This window comes from Chrysochloris asiatica, unplaced genomic scaffold (assembly GCF_000296735.1).
Source record: "Chrysochloris asiatica unplaced genomic scaffold, ChrAsi1.0 scaffold00326, whole genome shotgun sequence".
NCBI classification, from domain to species: domain Eukaryota; kingdom Metazoa; phylum Chordata; class Mammalia; order Afrosoricida; family Chrysochloridae; genus Chrysochloris; species Chrysochloris asiatica.
In genome coordinates, this window is record NW_006408844.1 from 2,846,273 (window position 1) to 2,855,150 (window position 8,878).

Genomic DNA, 8,878 nt, shown 5'->3' on the forward strand with positions numbered 1-8,878 from the left:
CCTATACAGGGAAAGGGAAGGGAAGGAAACAAAATGAAAGGAAAGGACGGAGCCAGACCTAAAGAAAATAACCACCTGAGTCCTTCCACAGAAATAAATTCCTTTAGGAAAGGACTCTATCCCTTTTCTGTTCTTTCTCAGTATCTAGCCTAGATCTGAAAGGAGCCCAGTAGCCTAGTGGGTTACATGTTGGGCTGCTAACTGCAAGTCAGCAGTTCAAATCCACCAGCTACTCTGTGAGAGAAAGATGAGCCTTTCTATTCTGGAAACCCTATACAGGGTGGCTGTGAGTCAGAATGGACTCCATGGCATGCAGCAACAGCAGCAGCCTAGATTTATTAAAAAGTAAAGATGGCACTTTGAGGACGAAGGTATGCCTGATCCAAGCCATGGTATTTTCAGTCACCTCATATGCATGTGGAAGCTGGACAACAAATATAGAAAACCAGAGAATTAATGCCTTTGAATTATGGTGTTGGCAAAGAATATTAAAAGTACCATGGACTGTCAGAAGAATGAACAAATTTGTCTTGGAAGAATTAGAGCCAGAAGTGAAGACGGTGAGAATTTGCCCATGTAATTTGGACATGTTATCAGGAGGGATTAGTTCTTGAGAAGGATATCATGCTTGTTAAGATAGAGGGTCAGTGAGAAAGAGGAAGACCCCTAAGGAGATGGATTGGCACAGTGGCTGCAGGAATGAGCTCAGGCTTAACAGTTGTGAGGATGAGGCTGGACGGGGTAGTGTTTCACTCTGTTGTACATAGAGAATTGTTACGAGTTGCAACTGACTAGCCAACACCTAACAACAGACTAGATTTGAGCCTGAATTAGGGGCTCAAGTTGGACTTAATGATTAGTGATTGCAATGTTGAATATTATTGTGGTGGATACAGGAAGTCAGAACTGGAAGGAACCCAAGAAATGATGAGATAACACAAAAATGCTGAGTCTAGGTCCCAGACTATTGGAGGCACAATACACACCCGTGTTACTGCTTTTACAGGCCGTCTTGGCCAATCAGCTGATTTTTTTTTTTTTTTTTTTAGTTAAGTGTACGGTTCAGTGGATTTTAGTATATTTACAGAGTTGTGCAACCATCACTATCATCTAATTCCAGAACATTTCATCACCCTAAAAAGAAACCCTGTGCCCAATAGCACTCACTCCTCTTTTACCCCTCCCCGTTTCCCAGCTCCTAGAAACCATCTGATTTTAAAACAAGGGCCAGGCAGAACCTTATTACCAGCCAGTAGCAGAGCCAGGACTAGAACCTGCTGCCATTGTCAGGAGGAAACTCTTGAGTCCTCGGGCACCCTCAGCCCCTCCATGGTGCCTGCCATGAAAGAAGAATTTAGTGAAGATATGTTGAGTTGAGTCTAGCAGGTAACATGTGATAGTACCACCTATAATTATGATCGTAACTATCCTGGGGTGCCCCCATGCCCAGAAGAGGGCTGAGGGCTTTGGAAGCATAGGAGAAACACTTAGGAATTATTTTCAATTTGTACTCCATTTTCGACAATAGGCAATGACCTTTCATAGCTGGCCATGACCTTTCCCAAAGTGGCCGCATAGGCTGTTCCTTACTTCCTTCAGTGCCCACTCAAAGGCCCCCTTCTCAAAGACGCCTGCCTGACCACCCTATTTAAAATTGCAACAGCACCCTGTCCCTTCCCACTAGCACCCCCTATCCTCCCTTAAGATGGATTTTTCTTCCATAGCATTTACCACCATCTGACATACTGTTTTATCTACTTCTTTATTGGTTGTTTGTTAAGGATTATTGACTATCTTCCTCCAATAGGATGTCTGCTCCATGAAGGCAAGGATCTTTTGTCTGTTTTGCTCACAGCTGTAACCCAACTGCTACAAACCAGGTATTTGGTAAATATTGGTTAAATGAATGAAATAGTTATTACTGTATTTGCTTCCTCTCAGCAAATACGGGAATCAGGGGAGGGCTTGTTAGGCCTTTTTATAGATTGCAAAAAGTGGTCATCTGGGAACTAGGAGGAAGGTACTGTCTCCCGCTGACCTGGGTTCTGCCAGGAGAGGCTGCGATGGGATCAAGAGAGCGGGGCCCAGACTCTCTGGGTTTGCCAATGTGTCCAAGACCTCAGAGACCACAGTCGGCCAATGAACCCGGTTTCCTCTCCTCCTTCCTGCACTAAGTTAGCAGTTTTCACATTCCATGCTTTAGCCAAAATGGAAAAAGAAGGGGGAAAAACAGTGCTATTTTTTAGAATGGCCTAAGTCTGTGCTCCAACATGGAAAATGCTGTCCATGATGTCATGGGCCCCAAGGCCCTCTGGGCAATGTTACTGACACCTCATACTGTGGGCTGGACTCAGGGTCTCTGCTCCTCTTTCTAGGGCTGTGAACGCCTTGGGCAGGCAATGGCTCCATCTACAAGCGTGGGCCCAAATCCAGGAGCCAGGATGGAGCCAGGCACTGGGCAGCCAAGGACACTCTGGCCTGTAGCTCAGTAGAGCACCTAACGTCTCTCATGTTCACCTCTCATGGGATCTACGGTAGACCTGAGATACTCAGGGAAAGCACTCTTAACTGTGTCTTTCCAGAGGCTCAGAATGGTGTGGTGCCCTGTCCATGGTCACACAGTGAGGAAGCAGTGGTGTTAGGGCTTGATTCTAAATCCTATGGTTCACGTAAGAGGAGAGGGCATGGCCCTTGCCCAAGAGAAGTCAACAGTCTGAGTCAGGCTTGGGGGGAAATCATTTCATCAAGTTCAAGTCTTCATTGTACAGGTAAAAAATGACCAAAACACAGAGAAGGGCAGGGACTAGCGCAAGGTCACGTAGTCAATCAGCAGAGCAAGCAGGGTTTGATGCAGTCTCTGGAGTCCGGGCTGGGAGTGTTTCCTACTACATCCTGCACTTCCACAGTTCCGTTTGGGCGGAAGCTCTGCTGTTCCGGAAGAGACGCCAGGCCTTTGCAGAATCCGGTCTGAGGCTGCCTTCCAGGGTCTGCTGTCAAGGCTCCTTCCTCAGGGAACAGCTGTTGGCAAAAGGAGGGGAGGTATTGATTATGGTTGAGGCTGGGGGCCTTAGGCCTGGGGAAGAGAAGGGATGGGGAAAGGCAGTGAAGTTTCTCAGGAAAAGAAAACAAAAGTATACTTAGTTGTTTTTGCTTCTCTATATTTCTAATTTTTCTGTCATTATATACTTATTTTTTATATTTGAAAGTGACAGCATGCTTGATTGGGAATACTATTGGAGACCAGAGTGTCTCAGCCCTGGTTGTACTGCTATATGAACTCGGGCATGTCCCCACCCCTCTTAAAAATGCCAGTAATATGGTTGTGCTGTGAGCAGTAAATTGAAAGACTCCCTGACTCAGAAAATGCTCTCTCCAGACGATTCATCAGAGATGTTCGCTCATCTAAAGGAAAGATGCAGCAACAAAGGAGGGAGGCATCTAGAGAAAAGACAAATTTAGAGAAGCTGCTTGACCCATGTGCATGCCCAGCACTGTCTGGAGGAAAGAGATGTTGTCTGAGGACCTGCCCACTCCAGTCCCCACAGAGGCCCTCCCTGCTGGATGTGGAGATAGTTCTTCAGACTTCCTTCACCGAGGTCTAAGTGAACCACTCTCTAGACTTGACCTCCATGCCCCTTTGCTAGATTCCAGGCCCATCTAGAATAGCTTCCCAGCGACATGGATCCCAGTGGGGTAGAAGGCTAGGGAGGGGACAGGGACATCCCCATCGGTGGAAAGAGACATTGCCTGGTGTCAGTTATAATACTTGTATTGGGGAAAGACATCAATCTTGAGCGACACCATTAGGGCTAGTCTGTGTGACCGCTCTAGGTGTCTTCAGAAAGGTCACTGTCAGGACCTGCCAGATGAGGACCAGACTCTATGCTGGTCCATCCCCCAGTGAAAGGATTAAATGATTATAGTATGTGTGGCATTGTATGATAAGCACTGGACTACAAGGTCAGTTTGAACTGTAAGGTCACCAGCCGCTCCTTGGAAACCCTATACAGGGTCGTTATGAGTTGGAACTGAATCAACGGCACTTAACAACAACAATACAATAATTAGAACAGTGCCTGGCATAACATAAGTAGTAATAGAATTTGCATAGTGAAAGTTACGAAGTTCAATCTGGAGAACAATTTGCAACAATGGGAGGTGAGTCCAGAGAGGGAGAAGAGACTTGATTCTGGCCCATCCACTCAGCAGCTCAACTCATATCATTCTCTTGCCTCTGACCATGTCCAGCATCACTGTGTCTGCCACTGGACCTCCCCTCTCAGCTCCCCAGTGAGTTGATGCCTGAGACGGAGCTGGGCCCAGGCCAGGACTCCCCACCTGGCACTTTCTCCCAGCCTTCTCTGCTCTCCAGGGGTCACTGGAGACTGCATCTCCCAGCTCCCCCACCATGGCCACACCTCACCTGGTCTTTGTTTGCTCTGTCCTCTGGGGTTCTGTCTAGGGTAAGTCTCACCAATCGGGCGGGGTCAGCCCCCTCAGGGAGCAGACAGCTAACGAGCTTCAGATGTCCAGGCCAAACTCCACTGCGCAGCAGGCGGATGCTCAGATGCTTGCTCACACTGATTGCTGAGGCCTGGCAGACAGCCGAGAGGACAAGGACGCCTCCTATCCCCTTCGCAGGTTACTTAACTTCTGACTTGCACACAGCAGGTGCCAGTGTTTAACCCCAGAATCACTGGTCAGTTCAGGGCAGATGTTTTGAAGAGATCTGGAATAGGGCAGGGAAGCTGAGGGACAAGTATATTTTGATTATTTGGAATTTATTTCTTCTCTCAAACCTTTTCTAGATCCAGAGTTGGTGTTTTCATTGAGGTAGCAGCAGCAAGGGGAGGACAGAAAGCAGGCTGCTTGTTGTGGGCCAGCTCTATGCACACTCTTGTCTGGGCACAAATGCTATCTTCTCCATCCCTCACAGGAGCCCTGCAAGGGTGGGATTGTCATCATCACTTTACAAATAGAAAACAGAGACCCAGAGAGGTGACTTGAGTTGCCCAAAGTCACACAGCCACAGAGTGGCCATACTGGGGTGACAGCCCATGTCTGTTAGAGCTCACACTTTTCCTTACAAAGAGCTGGGGTGTTTCCAGAAGACTGAGACAAGCAAACAAATGCACTGTTGTTGTGTTGGTTGCAACTCATAGCAACCCTGTAGGACAGGGTAGAACTAACCCATTTGATTTCCAAGACTGTAAATCTTTATGGGAGCAGATGGCCTCATCTTTCCTCTTCAGGGTGGCTTCAAACTACCAATATGAGGGTTAACAGCCCAATGCTTAACCCACAGCACCACCAGGACTCCTTCCAGGAGACCAGGAGAGTATATTGTGATCTCAAAACTACTTGAATGGTGAGGGCTCATGAGGTGCACTGAGGTTTCAGACACTGAAACTGCTTCTAAGGCTGACTCACTGCTTTACTTGCTCCTGAGAAGACAGCAAGTTTCACATTTCAAAAATGGGATCACCTGAGACTATGGCCCTGGTTCACCTGTGGCACAATTTTCAGTCAAGCAGTTGTTGTTATGTGCTGGGGAGTTGGTTGTGACTCATAGTGACCCTGTATAGGGTTTCCAAAGCTGTAAATCTTTATGGGAGCAGAAAGCCTCCTCTTTCTCCCATGGAACTGCTGGTAGCTTTGAACTGCTGACCTTGTGGTTCACAGCCCAATTTGTAACCACTATGCTACCAGAGCTCCTTAGTCAAGCAGTAGATAGGTATATATATAAGGGGACAACACCACTAGTGAATGGTCAACCATTCAAGATCAAAAGGGCAGCATTTGCCTAAGGACAATCTTCAGCAGGGTTGGGAAAAGGCAGAATGGAAATAAGAATCATAGGAAGGAAATAGGATAAGTTATAGAACATTGAGGGAATTGAAGCCATTGAAATGAAATGAAGTATGTGATTTGTTGAGTGTAAAAGTGATGACTTGCTCTGTAAATCTTCACTCAATTCACACTAAAAAGGGTGGGGTTTTTTGTTTTTTTTTTTTTTGTTTTTTAAAGAGGATCATTATTTCAAGCTTAGGTGAGATAATACTAACTGCCAATCATTACATCCTCAGCTATGTCTAGAAGACATTCTGGGAGGCGGACCCTCTGCTGGGGGCTTTCCATTTGTTAGCTGTTAAGAGCTTAGACTGTAGAGCTCTGCTAATTACTAGCTCTGTGACTGTACTTCTCTGTGCTTTTCACCTCATCTGTGAAATGAGGATGGAGTTAGTTCCATCTCCTAGGACAGTTAAGTTAAATGAGTTAATCTCTGCAGAGGGCCTAGAAGGATACCTGGCACAGCATACATACGCAGGGCATGCATTAGCAATACTGTGGCTCAGTCTTGTAACACAGATGGGTACTGTGGTTTTCTCAGAAGTACACAGATGTCGAAAGTGAGATAATGCAGTACATTGGTTCTCAAACTTAGTGTGTATTAGAATCACCTGGCTGGGGGAGAGGGGCATGTGTTTCTCTCAGACTTTCTGGTTTAGTAGGGTCAGGTTTATTGTTGATTGTTAAGCACTATCAAGTTGGTTCTGACTCATAGCTACCCTGTATAGTTTCCTAGGAGCAGCTGGTAGGTTTGAACCGCCAACCTCTCGGTAGCAGTGCAGTGCTGATCCTACAGGTCATTGAACGTAGAGCCTGGAATTTGCATTTGTCAGGTACTACTGCTGCTGTGTAGCGTAGTGGTTACGAATCGGGCTGTGAACCGCAAGGTCAGCAGTTCGAAACTACCAGCTGCTCCGTGGGAGAAAGATGAGGCTTTCTGCTCCTGTAAAGATCGGAAACCCTGTGCAGGGTCACTATGAGTTGGGACTGACTCGATGGTACTTAACAACAACTGTTGCTGTGTGGCACTGTGGGTTAATGTGCTGGACTGCAAAGTCAGTTTGAAATGCAAAGGTCCACATCCATGGTTCAAGCTCACCAGCCACTCCTAGGAAACCCTATATAGGATTGCTATGGGTTGGAACCGACTCTACAACACGGCACTTAACAATAACAGTAACACTGCTGCTGTTGATCCAGGAACCACAGTTCAAGAGCCTCTACTTCAGTAGAACTGAGTGTGGTTCCTGCTATGGATCATAGGATCATTAGCTGCCATCAAGTTGATTCTGACTCATAGTGACCCAAGTACAACAAAATGATACACTGCCCAGACCTTCACCACCATCATGATTGCTATTTTATTTGAGCCCATTGTTGCAGCCACTAAGTCGATGCATCTCCTTGGGGGTCTTCCTCTTTCTTTGCTGACCCTCCACTTTACCCTCACCAGTGATTGATAACATGTCCAGAGTACATGAGACAAAGTATCACCATCTTGGCTTCTAAGGAACACTGTCTGTACTTCTTCCAAAACAGATTTGTTCATCTGACAGTCAATATTCTTTGCCAACACCATAATTCAAAGGCACCAGTTCTTCTCTGGTCTTCCTTATTCATTGTTCAGTGTTCGCCTGCTTATGGTGATAAGTGCTGTGGAGTCAGTTCCGACTCACAGTGACCCTACATAGGGTTTCTGAGGCTATAAATCTTTACAGGAGCGGAAGGCCTCCTCTTTCTCCCGTGGGACAGCTGCAAGGTTTAAACTGCTGGCCTTGAGGTTTGCAGCCCGACTAGTGGTAACCGCTACGCTATCAGAGCTCCTTAGTAAGATTGTTGTTGTTGTTAGATGCCGTTGAGTCAGTGCCGACTCATAGAGATCCTATGCACAACACAACGAAACACCGCCCGGTCCTGGACCAACCTCACAATCATTGCTACACCTGAGCCGACTACATGCCTAGGAGGTGACTGAAATACCCTGACTTGGGTCAGGTGTATTTTAGTCCCCAAAGTGACAGTTTTGCACTTTAAAGAGATCTTTTGCAGCAGATTTTCCCAATGCAATACTTCGTTTGATTGTTGTGCTTTAGGACCAGTAACAGTAGAAGTGCAATAAATAATTGGGTGTGTGAGCGAGTGAGCGCAGAGAGCAGAAAGGATGTTAGTCCTGGACCTGCTCCCAATTCTAGGTGGGACTAGAGCAAGTCACTTTTCCTTTGCTGCCTTGATTTCCTCTTCAGTAAAATAGCCCTCCAGCCTAGGGCTCTGTGAGCATGAAAAGGGGTCATGTACACAGAAGTCTTGCCACGGCAGCAAGAGTGACAAGGGGGGTCTTGGAAGGTTCCAAGCACTGGATGCTTACTGGGAGGCTCGCCTTGTGCAGACACTTCACTTCTGCCCTCCCCTCGCCCAACATCCAGGACTGCAGCCCATCTTTTCACTGCTTTCTTGAATCTGAGTTGGGAAAGCCATGGCCACACTGTCCCCCACGCCCAGTGGCAAAGGGCAGCAGGCTTGCTGTGGTCACAAGCTGAATAAAAGGACCTGTGTCAAGCTGCTCACCGCCCACCCTGTGTCCAGTGGTTTTCTATTTCAGTTACTGTAAAAAAATATCACCTTTGATCTCAGCTTGTGGCTCTTGGGGGCAAAAAAAAAAAAAAAAAAAAGAACTCATCAACAGGCTAGGTTTTCATTCTCCCCAGGTCCTTCCTTGCTCTCACCTCTCTCCTTCCCTCCAGTCTCCTCTCATCCATCAACTCCTGGGAGCCCCTCAGGCAGCCTACTGGGGCTCAGAACACCTTAGGAATCAGCCAGCCAGAGCCCACCCAAGTTGGCTCTTATTTCTCTGCCCGTCTGCCCCTCAGTCCCTGGTTCTACATGGGATTATTTGCAGAAAGAACAGAATTAAATAAGGGTGTGCATGTGCCCTCTCCTCTCCTTCCTCTCTCCCTGCCCTTTCTTTTCTGCTCAGTGGGCCAGGATTCTCCCAACATCCCCTGCTTGGCTGGGGCCAGGCTGCTGCTCT